The sequence below is a fragment of the Eubalaena glacialis genome, chromosome X (genome assembly GCF_028564815.1).
Source record: "Eubalaena glacialis isolate mEubGla1 chromosome X, mEubGla1.1.hap2.+ XY, whole genome shotgun sequence".
Lineage (NCBI taxonomy): Eukaryota > Metazoa > Chordata > Mammalia > Artiodactyla > Balaenidae > Eubalaena > Eubalaena glacialis.
In genome coordinates this window covers 19,310,554-19,327,679 of record NC_083736.1, presented here as the reverse complement: position 1 = coordinate 19,327,679, position 17,126 = coordinate 19,310,554, and the positions used below count along the sequence as shown (strand labels likewise).

Below are 17,126 nucleotides of genomic sequence, written 5' to 3'. Positions count from 1 at the left end.
TAATTCAAATCAACTTTATTAAACTTAAATAAGGGAGGAAAACACATTAGGGGGAAAAAACCCCAGCTAGCTGAGACTGGTGGCTAAGATACAGACTAAATGAATCATTTCCCCAGAGACCTTAAAAATTAAAATTGGCAAGTCTGGGAACAGAGGGATAATATGACAAGTGGCTCAGTTGACGTGTTCATTTAATTTCTGGGGCAAAAGTGTATTCCCCAGATGTCTCAAAAGGTAGTAGGGAGGAGAGCCAAATGTTTATTTTATCAACACACCCTGTGTGACACCTTCACCATAAGTACACATAGAACTAGTTAGTGAAAAAAAAATTAAAAGAAATGAAGTCAACAACAGAAACCACAGGAAACATTCATTTACATAGTTTAATTGGCACCAACTTATGAAAATTTAAATTTCATCCTTTCATAATTAAGCTATGTAGAACCCATCAGATGCCATAAATATGGGCCACCTTTTCAGAACACAAGGGATAAAATTGAACAGAAATATTTTACATAGAAATCTGAGGGAGCATGAAAAAGATTTAACTGTTATAAAGTCTTGTTTATGGTGTATTTGAAATCTACATGAGACAGCATATAACAATTCTTCCATCTTTGAAAAAATCATGGAGAATACAAAATTATCTTTGAAGAAAATGATTCATCTGGATACAAAAGAGTCACTTTTAAGAGTTTTTTAAAATGCAGTTCTTCTCATCTGTAAGGTCCAATTGCCTCTTCCAAGCCCACCCAAATCTCTCTTGTCTTTCAAGGTCCAGTCCATCCCCCACCCATAAAAATATGGAAAACGCTCAACTTTATTGAATTATAAGCTAAAGAAAGATTTTTTTAAATTTTCAAATTACCAAAACTTAAAAAAAAAAAATAATGCCGAAGCTTGTGAGGGTTCAATGAAGTAGAACTCTCATGCAGTGCTGGGAAGAATGGTGGGAATTTGGCAATATATCAAAAAGCTTAAAAGAACTCATATTCTTTGACTTAATAGTTACATTTCTGGGAATCTATCAAAAAGACAGAATCAGATTAGGAGAGAACTTTTTGTGCATAAAGATGCATGTTTCCATGTTATTTATATAGGAAAATTGGAAATATTGATGTGTCTAACAATAGGGAAGTTGAAATTATGGTATATCAATAATTGCCATTTTAATAATTTTCTTCTCCCTAGTTTTTATGCTTTAAAATTTTTATATGCTGTATTACATCTGTAATGCTGTTTATATTTTATACTGCTGTATTTCTTTTGTATTGCTGAATTACTTTTTCTTTTAACTTGTCTCTCTACAGGGAAGTCTTGGTTCTAGTTGATATTTAAGAAAATTCTGTAAAGATATATCCTCACAGTTGGAGGCAACAATGGGATTATGACTGTGGATACTGTCACCAAAGGAAAGTGAGGTGAGACTATTCTTGAGAAAAATTGACCAGTGTCCTTTGAAGACCAGGGGGTCTCAGAGATTGCTGAGCTCTTAACCGGAGCTGACAAGTGCTGCTTCTAATGTCAGAAGGGAAAGGTTCATGTATTTATTACATCCTATCAAAAAGAAATAGTAGAGAATTAGAGCAGATTTGAACTTTGCAGATTTCAAAAGAAAAGCTATTCCGGTCTAGCCAGTAGACTGAACAAATGGATGCTATAGACTCGGGAACACGGATATATTTGTGAATGCACCTTAAGAATGCTTGAGACTGCCAGATAGGTCAGAGATGGACATTCTAGGGCGGGGGAATCAACTTATTCAAAGGCACAGAGATGTGAAAAGGCAGAGTGTTTAGTTTTACTAGAGTATAAAGAGAAACTGGAAAATGAGATGAGGCACAGAAGAAGGTAAGGAGCCAATCATGGAAGGTCTTTTGTGCCATGTTGAGGAACTGGAGATAAGGAGCCACCAGTGATTTTTCAATCATCAGAGAGACATGATCAGATGTGTTGCTTGGAAGTGTATCAGTGAGAAGAGGAGGGTAAAACTGGAGGCAGAGAAACCTGAAAGAAATGTAAGAATTACTGTACGTTGGATGCATCTTTGGGGCTTGAATATACATAAAGGTAGGTTCAGGGGCTTCCCTGGTGGCACAGTGGTTAAGAATCTGCCTGCCAATGCAGGGAACACGGGTTCAAGCCCTGGTCCGGGAAGATCCCACATGCCGCGGAGCAACTAAGCCCGTGTGCCACAACTACTGAGCCTGCGCTCTAGAGCCCGTGTGCCACAACTACTGAGCCCATGCACCACAACTACTGAGCCTGCTCTCTAGAGCCCGCGAGCCACAACTACTGAAGCCCTCGCGCCTAGAGCCCATGCTCTGCAACAAGAGAAGCCATGACAATGAGAAGCCCGCGCACCACAACGAAGAGTAGCCCCCATTCACCACAACTAGAGAAAGCAGTGAAGACCCAATATAACCAAAAATAAAAACAAATAAATAAATAACAGTAACAAATAAAAAAGTTAGGTTCAGAAGAAGATTTAGTGAGTGAAACCCAGTGAGTTATAAAATCAAAGGAAAATGCCCATTTGTGTTTCCACCAAAAAAGATCAGGAATTGAAGACCTATGACCATGGCAATAAAAAAAAAAACTTGTTAGAATTTGAAAACATGAAACCTTCCTATGTTTGTCTGCTTAAGTCTGCGGTAGTTATAACATATGTCCACAAGGTCTTTGATCCTCCTTCAAAAAGATGGAGGTTAGTTCCACACCCCATGAATTTGGCCAGTCTTGGTAAATCTCTTGTAACAAAGAAAATGCAGCAGACTTACGACATGCAAGACTAGAACATAAAAGGTAATACAGCTTCTAACTCACTCTTTTCCTTGAGATCCAGCCACCAAGCTGTGAGGAAGCCCAGGTTACATGGAGAGACCACTTGTTCCAGCCATGTGCTCTAACATAGCTCAGCTGAGATCCCAGTAGACAGCCAGCCTCAACCTTAAAGCCCTTGAGTGAAGAAAACCTTTGAGTTGACTCTCACCCCACCCACTACAACTGCATGAGAAACCTCGAATGAGAACTGCCCAGCTGAACTCAGTCAACTCCTTGAACACTCCTCAAACTGTGAAAGATAATAATATCAAACAAAATATAATAAAATATAAAATAAAATAACTTGGGGGTTGATTGGTTATGCAGCAAAAGATAACCAGGACATATCCCATATGTTTCTTTTAAAATGACAAGAGTCTATGGACTTGTCTTCAGGGACAGGACAGAATGTAGGGAATTGGGTAGTACTGAACCCCAAGCTTAATGAGAAAAGAACTGTAACGAACAGAATGGCAACGGGGGCTTCCAAGGGATCTTAACGCTAGAAATGCAAAGACCTTAACAATAGAAAGACACCAAGAACATGTTTATCAAACTTCAGGTAATGCAAAGGAGGTAGGAATAACTAACTCTTTAAGGGTTAACTTAGAATTCAGCAGCAATTTGATCTTGGTTTAACAGAACAGATCATAGTGTGGAAAATACTCTTGCTACAGAGAGGTAACAAAATGCTAAGGCCAACAGCTGCCCTGAAGTTACCTGCAGAGCCTTGGGCCCAAGCAAAAAGAAAAGTTGAATGGGTTCCTTTGTCATGCCTGGTCCCTCAGGAGCTGTACTCACCGTGAAAAGGGGGAAAATTTCAGCTGACAGTTACAATAAAGTCATTTGCCTTTCTTAGTCATTTCTTTGGTGGTAGGGGTGGCGTTGGGGTCTCTCCTGATAATCTACAACTGTAAGCCGGTACTCATGCCAAACTGGATCTGGAAATCACCCAACTTCCAAGAACTGAAAAAACACAGGTAGAGATTTACTTTAAGAGGTCCAGAGATCTCACAGAAGTAAACACAATTGCTTTCTGGAAGAAAGCACATTAAACCCAGGTTTCAAAGAATTCTCATAGATAACAGTTTCTACAAATATTACTCACCACAAAAGAGAGGGAGCAAGAGAGGTAGAGAGGAAGGAAGAATATAAGTCACAAAACACACAATGAAATCGACCACCCATTTCACACCACTTCATATCCTCTTGGCTTTACCTGACTCTTGCACAAGCTGCCACTGTGGTAACTAGCTCTGCACAGATTCCAGCCAATTGAAATCTATACTCCTGAAGAAAGGAACAAGCTGACAGTGCCTCATTTTATACCTGGACATTGCACCTCTTGCCTCCCTCCTGCAGCCCCCTGCAAATATCACCCAGTCACCTCAATGGACACAACCTGGTCGTGAGAGAAAGCTAACTCTTTGCGGGTCAAACGTCGACCAATGGGAGCTAGAAGGTGGGGGACGAACTGTTCTCCTTTAGCCCCACCAATAGCAACCCTGCGCTGCAGGTGATTTGGCTCATGGGAAACAGGACACTCAGGACAGACAAACAGAATGCTAGCAAGAGACGTTCAATAAAGAAATTCTAGGGACTTCCCTGGTGGTCCAGTGGGTAAGACTCTGCGTTCCCAATGCAGGGGGCCCAAGTTCAATCCCTGGTCAGGGAACTAGATCCCGCATGCCGCAACTAAAGATCCCGCATGCTGCAACTAAGACCCGGCGCAGCCAAATAAATAAATAAATATTTTAAAAAAGAAATTCTAAAGGATGCCCTTCATGATGAAGGAAGATGACCACAGAAGGCAGGTCTGAGATGCAGGAAGGAATAGTGAGCCAAGACTATGGTAAACTGTGAGGAAATGTAAATGAATACTAGCTATAGAAAGCAAATCTAGTTTGTAATTTGTGATATCAAAAAATAAGATATAATTAAAATAGTGGACAATAAGAGGATAGTCAGAACTGGGTAAGGAAAGTTAAAGCTTTCTAAAGTCCTCATATTCTTCAAGAGCAGGGTAATTATTGCTGCGCTTCAGGCTTCATTAGGTTAAATATAGAAGTGTCACTGGATGATCTGCTGGATTCTTCCTGACTCATTTTTGAGACCCCAGTACGGAAATATCAGATACCAAGGTGAGTGTGAGCTGAAGCTCTCAGGTACATAATTCATGAAGGAATATTTAAGAGCCAGTCCCATGACCTTTGGTACCCCCAGCCAGAACAAGGATGTAAAGGGAAGTCAGAATGCAAAAATGGGACAAGATTTCTCACTTCCCTTGTAGGGGAGGACTGAGGTGGTGCTACCTTCCCACCTCAAGTCTCATCTGAGGAATTTCCATGGTTCCACCCAAAGTGCTTATTTCCTGTAATTGGAAGACACGGAAGACTTGCGAGTGTCTCATGCCTGGAAAACTTAAAACAACCTGTGATGGAAATGGCTACCTAGAGATTCCAGCAGCAAGAAGCTGCTAGCAAGTGCTGGATTCCTAAGAGTCGTAAAAGAAATCCTACCACAAACACCACACTGTGAAATTAAAAGAATCCCCTTTGAAAGTGGAAGAAAAAGAACACTCCCTATCACCACTTCTGTTCAACGTTGTCCTGGATGCCCTAGTCAGGTGATTAGACAAGAAAAATAAGTAAAAGCTATAAGAACTCAAAAGGAAGAAATAAACCTGAAAGATGCTATGATTGTCTATGTAGAAAAACTAAGATAATCTACAAAGAATTAGTCTTATTAAGAGTTTAGCAAGAGTGCAACCACACTACAATGCACTAGTAACAAACAGCAAATGTAGGTTTTGAAAAGATACCATTTAAACCTGCAACAAAAGAACATGAGGCACATACGAACAAATCAATCAAAAGTTGTGTTAGAGCCTTACTGAGAAAATTATAAAACTATTAGATGACATTAATAAAGAGTTAAATAGAGAAACACATTCATAGATAAGAAGAATATGATTTCATAAGGCTCTCTCTTCTCACCAAGCTCATCCACAGATTCAGTGATATTTTGATAAAAATCCTAAGAGTTTTTAAAAAGATATTTAACAAGCTGATTCTAAGATTTATATTGAAGAACAACAGACTAAGACACATCTGAAGAAAAACAAGGTATGGGAACTCATATCAGACATGAAAATTTTTATAAATTATAGCAATTAAAATATTGTGGTTTGGGCATAGGAATAGGCCAACTGACCCCAGTAACAAAACAGAAAGCCTAGAAACAGACTCATGCCTAAATAGAAACCTGGTACATGACCAAAGGGTGATTAAGAAATTGAGGGAAAGGTTGGACTCTTGAACAAATGTGTTGAAACAATTAGTTACACATTAGGAGGAAAATAAAATTGGATTTCTTCCTTGATTAAAAAAAAATCAACTCTCCATAATAGGACTTAAATGTGAAAGGCAATAACCTTCAAATATTTCAAAGAAAATATGAGATTTGTCGTGGTCCAGACGCAGGTTGGAGAAGAATTTCCAGACACAAGGCAGAATGTAAAGAAGATAGAATTTATTAGAGGGAAGGGTCGCTGCCAGAACAGCGGGCCGACTTCCTGGTAGTCTGGGAGAGTCAAGCCCGAACATGTGCTACTGATCAGTTTTTATAGCCAGAAAACAAAGGAATGGTCCGAGGTGAAAATTTCGTTTACTGATTGGTCAAGGCACATATACCTTCCTTCTATAGGGTGGGAGTGGGACGGGGCATATGCCTTTCCTTATTTGGGACAGGTCCCATTGCCCAGGTGGGCGTCGCCCAAGGGGACTCAGGAATTTCATAACCATCGCAACAGGGTGGGAAGGGGATTAAGAGTCCGTTCGGTAGGGGGTGTAACGCTAAAACTTTTTCAGGCAGGGTCGTCTTTGTCCTTGAAGCACCATTGTCCTTGGACCACCACAAGACTATCTTTATGCCACTGGGGTAAGAAAAGATTTACTAACAAAGATTTACTATTTACTACTATTACTTTGTTTTAGTTATTTAAAACAAAGATTTACTGAAAGATTTACTAAACAAGAAAAGATTTACTAAACACAAAGTACCAACCACTCAAAGCTGTCTAAAAACTAAAAATCAAAAATAAATTAAAGGGCTTCCCTGGTGGCGCAGTGGTTAAGAATCCGCCTGCCAATGCAGGGGACACGGGGTCGAGCCCTGGTCCGGGAAGATCCCACATGCCGCGGAGCAACTAAGCCCATGCGCCACAACTAGTGAGCCTATGCTCTAGAGTCCGCTAGCCACAACTACTGAGCCCGTGTGCCACAACTACTGAGCCTGCGCTCTAGAGCCCACGAGCCACAACTACTGAAGCTCGCGTGCCTAGAACCCCTGCTCTGCAACAAGAGGAGCCACCTCAATGAGAAGCCGGCACACCGCAACCAAGAGTAGCCCCCGCTCGCCACAACTAGAGAAAGCCCGGGCGCAGCAACGAAGACCCAACGCAGCCAAAAATAAATAAATTAAATTAAATTAAATTTTAAAAAAACACACACCCCCTCACTTCTGAACATCACATCTTGAGAAGAACAATATCAGAGGGATCATAAAGGATAATCAGCATGGTGCACGGTGAGGGGCCTGGAGATCTTCTTACATAGAAAGTGGTTGGGATTTTTTTTTTTTTTTTTTTTTTTTGGCCACACCGCACTGCTTGCAGGATCTCAGCTCCCCAACCAGGGATTGAACCCAGGCCACGGCAGTAAAAGTGCCGAATCCTAACCACCAGACCATCAGGGAACTCCCAGGGGATTTTTAATTTTTTTAAAAAAGTGCAAATTTACATGGCAAATAATAACTACCTTCATCTATTTGAAGGACAGAAATGTTCAGAAGGCTTGATGTATGCTGGGGGATAGTGTATGTGATGACCACACACCTCCAGTTTCCTCTCTTCTCTCGGAAGGGACTAGTATGGAAGGACCTCTTTGGGTTTCTCTCTTCAACCCACCCCTCTGCAGTAGAGGAGGTGAGGAAAGAGAGGCTCAGGCATGTGTGGACCCTGACCTTGCTGGCTTTTTCATTTGGAGCTCATGGGGAGCTCTGTTTGCCCTTATAGGATGTGGCAGATACACTCACAGAGATGACTTCTCTGCCCTGCAACAAAGTCGGTCCAATTCACAGGGAAGTGGTAGAAGTCAAATTATGTTTTCAGGTCAAAGCCCCAATTTTATCCACAATAATGTGGACCTCACAGTGATATCTGACTTCTATGTCTATTTCCACTTGGCTCAAAACCAACAGGGAAAATGTTATGAGTGGTTATCCACATGATCACAACCCTCAAAACCCCCATCAGGCTTTTGAGTTATGATTATACATCCTTCCTTGACCTGGAAAGGATTTTAAGTAACCCGCTTCTCAGGAGTGGTTCTCCAAAGGAGAACTGAGATGAATGGGTATAACTTGTAAGAAGAAATATTTCAATTTGAACTTGTTAATATCAAAGAACTTTCTAATAATTGGTTGGTTCAAGGGTGATACAGTTAAGTTTCCCGGCAAATTTCCGTTGGAAGCGACCAACCCACAGAAACAGGAGGGAGTACTCCTGTAGCATCTGTGGCCTCTAATGCCCCTTCTAACTGTAAGACTCAATGAAATAAAATAAACGCAGGCCTAAAATGTAACTTGGTCATTTAAGGTCTCAAAGAACAAGAGCAATGCAGATGGTTTTGGACCAATATTCTTGAGTTGCAAAGTAACTTTTTCAAAATTGTTATGCTATTTCCCTATATTTTTTGCCATCAGAATCCCACAGGAATCTCTCTCTCTGACATAAATTTTGAAGTGTGTCAACCACAAAAGCAAGACTATTTCTCACACAGAGAAGAATGTTCTTACCTGGAGAATTAATCATCACTTGAAAAGTTTCCGGAGACTGACTCAGATGCCTTTAGACAGAGCAGAAAGCATTCTGGATGTATAACTCACTTTATCTGTCTCTCCCCAAACTCCTATTTTGCTTTGTTTTTCTGTCAATGCTGTGTCCTGCTTTTTCTTCTTTGAAAACTGCCCCTTATAAGTGAGTACGTTGATAGCACAGTGGGTGGATCCTCTGCTTGTCTGAATATCAGTATCACCTGGAGAGGTTTTGAAACATTCAATGATCAGGCCAAACCCCAGACCAATTAAATTAGAATGCCCAGAGGTGGGGACCAGACATTGCGTGTTTCTTTTTAAAGTTCTCCAGGTGATTCCACTGTTCGGAAAAGGTTGAGACCCACTCTATTAGCAAACACCAGTAGTTCCCAAACTTAAGCCTGCATCAGAATCCCCTGGAGGGCTTGTTAAAACAGACTGCTGGGCTGCACCCTGTGGGTTTCTGATTCGGTAGGTCTGGAGTAGGGCTGAGAATTTGCATCTCTAACAAGTTTCCAGGCGATTCTGATGACCACACTGTGAGAACCACGGGAATACACAAATGTGTGGACTTTAGTCCATTTGGTTCTAAATAGGGAGTCTTCAAGATAAAAACTGGTTGGTGGGGTTTCCATGGTGAGGTGGATCCCTACACACACAAGAAATGGTTCCTTCCCTCCAGTTTTTTTTTTCCCCCTGACTTTTAAATAGGGTTTGTGCTTCTTAATACCCTAGGCAGTCTCAGCCTAGAGCTCACGTTTAAGGGCTTTAACATAGTATTGTTATAGCCAAAGGAGGTCCAGAAGGCTTTCCAAAGTTCCAACAACCCTGATAGGAAACAGGTTAAAAAAAAAAACCAAGTCAAATCCAAAGCCCACATCACCACCTCTTTAAGGGGGAGAAAAAACATACACATGCATATACATATATACATGTGTATATGTGTGTGTGTGTGTGTATATATATATATATATATATATATATATATACACACACACACACACATATATTCACTTTCTTTTTATAATAATATTTATTAACAAAAATCATGAAACCAAGTTTCTTAAGTGCAATAGTTAATCTGGCCATTGCCAGGCAAGCCAGGTCCCTGCGGTTTGAGATGGACAAATCCACAATGCTCCCGGAAGCACATCCTTCTCTGCCCATCTCCCAGGGTATCCGGGAACTCTGTCTGAAAGAAAACTCAAGGTGTATCTGCTCTTCCCATCTGTTTCAAGCCTTGATAGTCTTTTAGTGTTTTGGAGGTTTCGTTATTGAAGAACAGTGGGAACAAAAAAAATTAAGTTACTCCTGCTAAATTTGTACAATCAATCTCGGCAACCTGGCCACATCCTTGAATCTATCTTTTCCAGCAGTTCTGGCCTCCAGTTTCAGATTCATGCAATTTCCCTGGTTTGGACAATCCTCAGGCTGTTTCAATATCAAACCCAACGATTAGAGTGCCAAGACCATTATTTTCTTTAAATTCAAAGGGAAGACTTCCATTTTTTCTACTTTATATTCAGCATTTGCTGCCACATTCTCAATGTCTTCATTGCCTTTCACAGTCTTCTTTCAAGTTGGGAGTGAGAAGCTAATGAAATTCAGGAAGAACAACATAAATGCAATCTCATCCTGGAGGAAAAATGCAGTCCTTCATTTTGCCTAAGATTGAAAACCTCAACTCATGTTCCTTGAAAATGTGCTTCCAGACCATCTTGATCATCACCCTCATTCTATTCTGGGTAAAATGAGAAAATATGTGTGAAATACTTGAAAGACCTCAGAGCACTGTACAAATATAAGGGTTGGTTATTATTATTCCCAGACACAGGCTGCTACTCAGGCGTGTGATCCTCTACCCCGATGACTCAGTGGTTAATAACTCTTCTTGCAGCTGGTCCAAGAGTAGTAATTAGTCATTTTATCTGTCCCTCGCTCTGGTCCTGCATGGAGTTTGGTGGGACGGGGGCGGGGAGGATGTGAGTCACATGAAGACCCAAAACTAGGTACTGTTTCATGATCTTTAGAGCACGGAAACAGAATTGGGTCTTTTTCTGTTGACCTCATATTCACCTGGGCTGGGCTACAGGAATTTTTTTATTTAAGGCCTGAACCTAGCTGGCCTCACAGTCAAATTTCAAGGTGGGGGGAGAGGGGTTTAAGTCAGCTCTCGTAATTTACACATGGGTCAAGGAAATGCAGAGAATTGACTAGCCCAGTGTTTCACAATAACGCAGGACCAAGCAGGAACTCTATCACAGCCCTGATGCAGCTTCATATGCAGAATCATACTGTCTGTAGCTAAACCACACTGATCATAGGTCCATTGATTGGTTGAAAGGTACACACAGAAAGATCCTTTTAACACAACATTTATGGATGCGCAAGGAAGCTGGTCTGAACATTGAGGATTTTGTTGACATGCGTTTTGAAAAAACAGCCTGCAAAGTATTTCCATCTGTGGTAAAGTAGCCCTCGTACCCATTAATAATTCACAGCTCAGCTCAGCAAATGGAGCAGAGAACAAACCTGATCATTAGTGCAAACTACTATTGTCAGCACTAATGAAGGTAATTAACATCGATGTTTAAGTTTTTTGCTTATGGAGTAACTGGCAAGGGATTTAAAAAATAACTTTATGAGGAAATTAACCAGCCATCCTATAACTCTGTACTTTCGTTCCATTGTTTTAAACATCTTAATTGCCAGGAAAGCTTAACCACACAAAATGAAAAAAAAAAGAAAAGAAAAGAAAGAAATAGAGGTTAGGAACCCAGGGAGGGTAGTTCATCATTTTCTACAGCTTACATTTTTCATTATAATACATTTTCCATTTGTAATTAAATGAATAAAATAGCTGTGTTGCCTGTGAGATCATATACAATTGCCAAATAAAGCTGCAGACGTCTCTCTCCTTAATGTTCTTAGAGAAGACTGCTCTGCTGTCTTTTAAATAGACACATTTTCTTCACTTAGCTTGTTTTGAATTTGTACAGGCTTATAAAATCATAACAGATGTTTCCTGCGGGTACCAGGTACCAAATAAATTATATATCAGTTTCCCGTAGGTTTTCTTTCTTACCAGTCATCAGATTCTTTTGAACTCAAAATTGGGTAAGACAAAAATCAACTCTACTTTCAATCTTCTCTACTCCTGCATGGAGAATGAAGGCCAAGCCAATGACAGTAACCTGGGCATTCAGAATTTAAAAAAAAAATGTTTAAAGGGAAAAGTTTCCCATTTCCCATTGCATCAAAGTTGAAGCATTAGTACACCAATACACCAACAGGCATTTACTGTGTCCTGAACACTATGAAGGACAGACAATGATGAGACATGGTCCCTAAGTTCAGGGGGCTATCATCAAAAGTAACCAAGTTAAACACAAGAGTAATACATTGACGGGAACGGTGGAGTTCCTCTCTCTGGAGTTTGGAAAACATTTTCAGTAGGTAGGGAATTCGTTATAAACAAGATGGCCACCCAAGTTTCCTTAAGTCCTATGGATCAGACTTTATCCAGTTAAAAGTTGTGGGGATTTGAAATATTAGGCAAAAAAATACCAAATTTCAGCAGTGATACAAGAGCTACAAGTGATGACTTTGAAATAGGCTCTGCCATGCCCAGGCAACATTAAAATCATCAGGCATAATGATCACACTTGGATAGAGAAGAAGAAAGTGAGAAGGAGCCAAGGATGAAATCCTCAATGACTCTCCAAGTGGACTGCAGGTGACAATGCAAAGAAAGTGGTCTCAGCAACAACTGGTTGGTGTGAGCCTTATAGAAAGAGTGGTTTCCAGTAAATACTGGAGAGGGTGTGGAGAAAAGGGAACCATCTTAGCCTGTTGGTGGGAACGTAAGTTGGTGCAGCCACTATGGAGAACAGTATAGAAGTTCCTTAAAAAGTTAAAAATACAGTTACCATGTGATCCAGCAATCCCACTCCTGGGCATATACCTGGACAAAACTATAATTCAAAAAGATACACGCACCCCTATGTTCATAGCAGCACTATTCACAAGAACCAAAACATAGAAACAACCTAAATGTCCATCGACAGATGAATGGATAAAGAAGATGTGGTGCATATATTCAATGGAATGTTACTCAGCCATAAAAAAGAATGAAATAATGCCATTTGCAGCAACATGGATGCAACTAGAGATTATCATACTAAGTGAAGTAAGTCAGAAAGAGAAAGACAAATACCGTATGATATCACTTACGTGTGGAATCTAAAATATGGCACAAATGAACTCATCTACAAAAGAGAAATAGATTCACAGACACAGAGATCAGACTTGTGATTGCCAAGGGGTGGGGGGAGGGAGGGAGAGGATGGACCGGGAGGTTGGGATTAGCAGATGTAAACTATTATATACAGGATGGATGAACAACAAGGTCCTACTCTATAGCACACAGAACTATATCCAATCTCCTGGGATAAACCATAATGGAAAAGAATACTGAAAAAAGAATGTCTATATGTGTATAACTGAGTCACTTTGCTGTACAGCAGAGATTGGCACACCACTGTAAATCAACTAGACTTCAATAAAAAAATTTAAAAATTATAAAAAACAAAGAGTGGTTTCCCAGTAAGAGTGAAAGTGCAATGGCCAAGCCACCTCTAGGTCCTGGGTCCCAGAGCAGTAGTTATAATTAAGAGCGCCTGCACGGCTGCAGTTTCAAGGAGGAGGAGAAGGGGTGACTGTATAACTAGATTAAGGGCATCCATTCACAATGAAACCGAGGGCAAGAGGGAAGACTGAGAACTATTAAATGGTGACCTAGCAGGGGAATGGTCAACTGCGGGCTGGGACAGTCCCCGCCTGGACAAGGTAATACCAGAGGATGGAGAAGCAGGTGTTGTACCTTTCGTGAGTGAGAAGCAAAGTTTCTGGAACTGTAACCACGAGGCTACCCAATGGCCCCTCCTCTGCTCTCATTAACTACCCAAGCCTGGAAAGTCTTGGTTCCCAATTTAGAGAGAGACGAGGATATTCCACAAGGACTGACAAGCTAAGAACTGAAAGCTTGTCTCCAGTATGTCTTTATTATCCTAGAGGCCTCAGTCACTGTTTTACAATGTAGACCGTATCTTCAAAACTGTTCACATTCTTAGCCCGAGGAACACATACCCTTATTACTTTTCCACTTCACTCTCTGGGCAACTCCCCTCCCCAAATCTAAAGAGCCATCATCGTTGTCATTTATTACTATAAAGATGGTGATGATGTGAGAGCTTAGAAATTATCACTGTTGGTCTGACCCAGGTTTTGCAAGCATGTCTATGACCTGTCCCTGTCACTACTAAACTTGCTTATCGCTACTCAATGCAATGTGTAAATTGTGGCAGCTGCAATTGGAGCAAAGAATCTTACTGCTTATCATGAAACTTGTTCTGAAGTATGTTCTGCAAGGCAGCTCTTTTCTAAAAGTGGCCCATTACGTCTTGAATTTTAACCATTTTGTTCTAACAAGTCAAAGGAGCAATAGGCCAAGGAGCACGCACACAGGTGACAACAGCCTGGCCCGCTTCCCGTGTCCTTCCTTGTGCTCCATGGCTTAGGAGCTGAGCTAACAGCCCAGACCAAAGCCCCTCCTAGTTTCTGACACATATGCAGATTTGGGGTCTACTGGCCCAGACACAATAGCTGGGCTTCTGTGCTGCAACTGGGATTTCCTTGACCACCAACCATACCTGATATCTTATGTCTTCCTCACCAACCCAGAGCCAGGAGGATCTCTCAGCACACCTGTACCCTGATCCACAGCTTCCCTGCTGTCACTCTTATTTTCCTAGTGACCCAGTCTGCTTTAATCGCCTTCCTTAGCTCTCACTCTCAACACCTCCCAGTCTCGAAAAGAAGACCCAGGCCAGGAAAAATACAGGGTCTGCACCTGAGAGTTAATGCCTCCTTAAACTTGGCACCCTGGGCACCTCCCTTGCTTTACCTTAGCCCTGGTCCTGAGAAAACCCATCCTGGTCTACAGCCCACTCAGCAGGACCTCAATGCCCTATGTATTATTAGTTGTTGCTGTGTAATAAACCATCCCCAAAATTCAGTGGCTTAAAATAACAACCATTTGTTTATACCAAGATTCTGGAGATGACAACTTTGGCTAGGCTCAGCTGGACGAGGCCTCTGGTCTCAGTTGCGCTCCTTCATGGAAGCTTGCTCAGCTGTGGGTGGGCTAGGCGGCTCTAGACTGCCTGAGATCGCCTCCACGAGGTCTCTCATCCTCCAATCAGGGCTTGTTCTCATGGAAGGTAGGTAAGGCTCCCAGACAGAGAGGAGAAGTCCACAAAACATATTGATACCTAGGCTCCGTGATGACACACAGTCACGTCTGTTACATTCTGTTGGCCAAAAAGAATCATGAGGCCAGCCCAGATTAAAGTGTGGGAAATTACCTCTAGCTGTTGATAGAATGAGCCACGGAGTCACAATGCAAAAAGCCTAGATACAAGGAGGGGTGAAAAACTGCAGCTATTTTAGTCATCAATCTACCACACTTTGCCTGGTTTCACCCTGGGTGAGCCTCTTCTCCAGGACTGGCCCCTATATTCAAACCCTTAGCCCATTGAGTGTGGTTCCACTGCATACCAGTAGATATCTAATAAATAGGGTAATATGTAACTGCCAAGTTTTCAACAGCCATCTGGATTCCTAACTACTAGGTCTATGCATGTCTATGAATTCATTGATGTTGACACTTCTAGAAGTTGGACTGAGATTATAACATTCCTTTGGCAGTGTTCCTAGACTGATATAACATCTCCAAGAGGCCAGCCTCCGTGTCAATTTCAGTCCCACCCTCCCCACCCCAACTCTGGCCCTGCCTTCTCTTTTTCACCCTGGTACCAAGCAAGCCACAAAGCCTTATTTATGCCCGAGTCTGCCTGAATGACAACAGCTGTGAAAATTTCTTATCTGGATCTGTGGTTCTCAACGAATAGTCTCTTCAACAAAAGATGCTGGGATAACTGGGTATCCACACGCAAAAGAATGAAGTTGGACCCCTATTTCATACCATGTATAAAAACCCACTCAAAATGGACCAAAGACCTAAATGTAAGAGCTAAAACTATAAAACTCTTAGAAAAACACAGGGATAAATCTTCATGACCTTGGACTTAGCAAAGGATTCTTAGATATGACACGAAAAGCACAAGTAACAAAAGAAAAAGTAGATAAATTGCACTTGAAAATTTAAAACTTTTGTTCAAAGGAAACCATCAGGAACATGAAAAGACAACCCACAGAATGGTACAAAATATTTGCACATCATGTATCTGATAAGAGTCCAGTCTCCAGAATATATAAAGAACTTTTACAACTCAACAGCAAAAAGACAAACAACCCAAGATGAAGTGGCAATGGATGTTAGTGAATGGCTCACAGCCCCTGCCACAGAAGGAGAGTCAAGACCTTGTGCCTTGCGTGGGCTGAGTCCCCCAGAGTTTTCCTGGGAAGCCTAGATTAAACAGAAGATCAACGTAGACAGGGCTAGTTTCTCCCTGTGGTAGATTGCCTATTTTGGCCCCATTTCATCACAACTTTCTGCATCGACACCCTTGCCGTGCCCTCATCATGGGCAGAATATACTTCTCTGTGCCTTTCCTGTCATTTTGGCCACATGACTTGCTTTGGCCAATAAAACAAGGCGGAAGTGATAGTGTGCCAGTTCCAAGCCTAAGCCTTAATATAACTTGTGTGTTTATACTTGCTCTTTTGTCTTTTTACCATCACAAGAACAGCATGCTCAGGCCGGCTCACTGATCCCCGTAGGAAGATGAGACACACAGAGCAAAACCAAATTGCCCCAGTTAAACCCAGCTTAGACTAGGCAATCTCCAATCAACCCCTAGATGTGTGAACCAAATACCCATTTTTGGTTTGCTGAGATTCTGTGGGTGTTTGTTGTGCAGCATTATTATTGTGGCCATAGTTAACTGTGACACCATCCCCGGCCCCATCTCACCACAGTTCATTGTCACACGGCCAACGGTACGCTCAGATATGCTGGGTTGGGGACTGCAAGTTCAGTCGGCATCTTCAAACTAAACGTCCTGCTGATTTTCAGGTAAAGCCAAATGTGAGCTGCCTTCTAGAATCCACAGATGCCCAAGAAAGAAGACAAACATTCCTCTTTGCCGGCTGATTAAGTACACGATGCTGCTAACTGCATCATATTCAAAACCTCATAACTCCTAACATGTTCCATGGAAGAAGCAGATGTCATCTTGACAGGATTTCTTTGTTTTCTCAATAGATGCTACAAGAGGTGCCCATGCTCTCTAGAGCAGGCAATTTATCAAGAGATCAAGATTATGCACTGTTTTATTAATACATTTTATGCAGTCATACTCATTTCAAACAAAGGTATCTTCTAATTGTTTTTGCCTCTGATCTGA

At 41.4% G+C, this 17,126-nt stretch overlaps 1 non-coding gene across 1 annotated transcript; it reads right to left on the bottom strand.

Annotated features, from left to right (window-relative positions):
• Window positions 1–7,506: 7,506 nt before the first annotated feature.
• TRNAK-UUU (transfer RNA lysine (anticodon UUU)) lies at window positions 7,507–7,578 on the bottom strand. Its single transcript has one exon. It is a non-coding gene; the product is annotated as a tRNA-Lys (tRNA).
• Window positions 7,579–17,126: the final 9,548 nt, after the last annotated feature.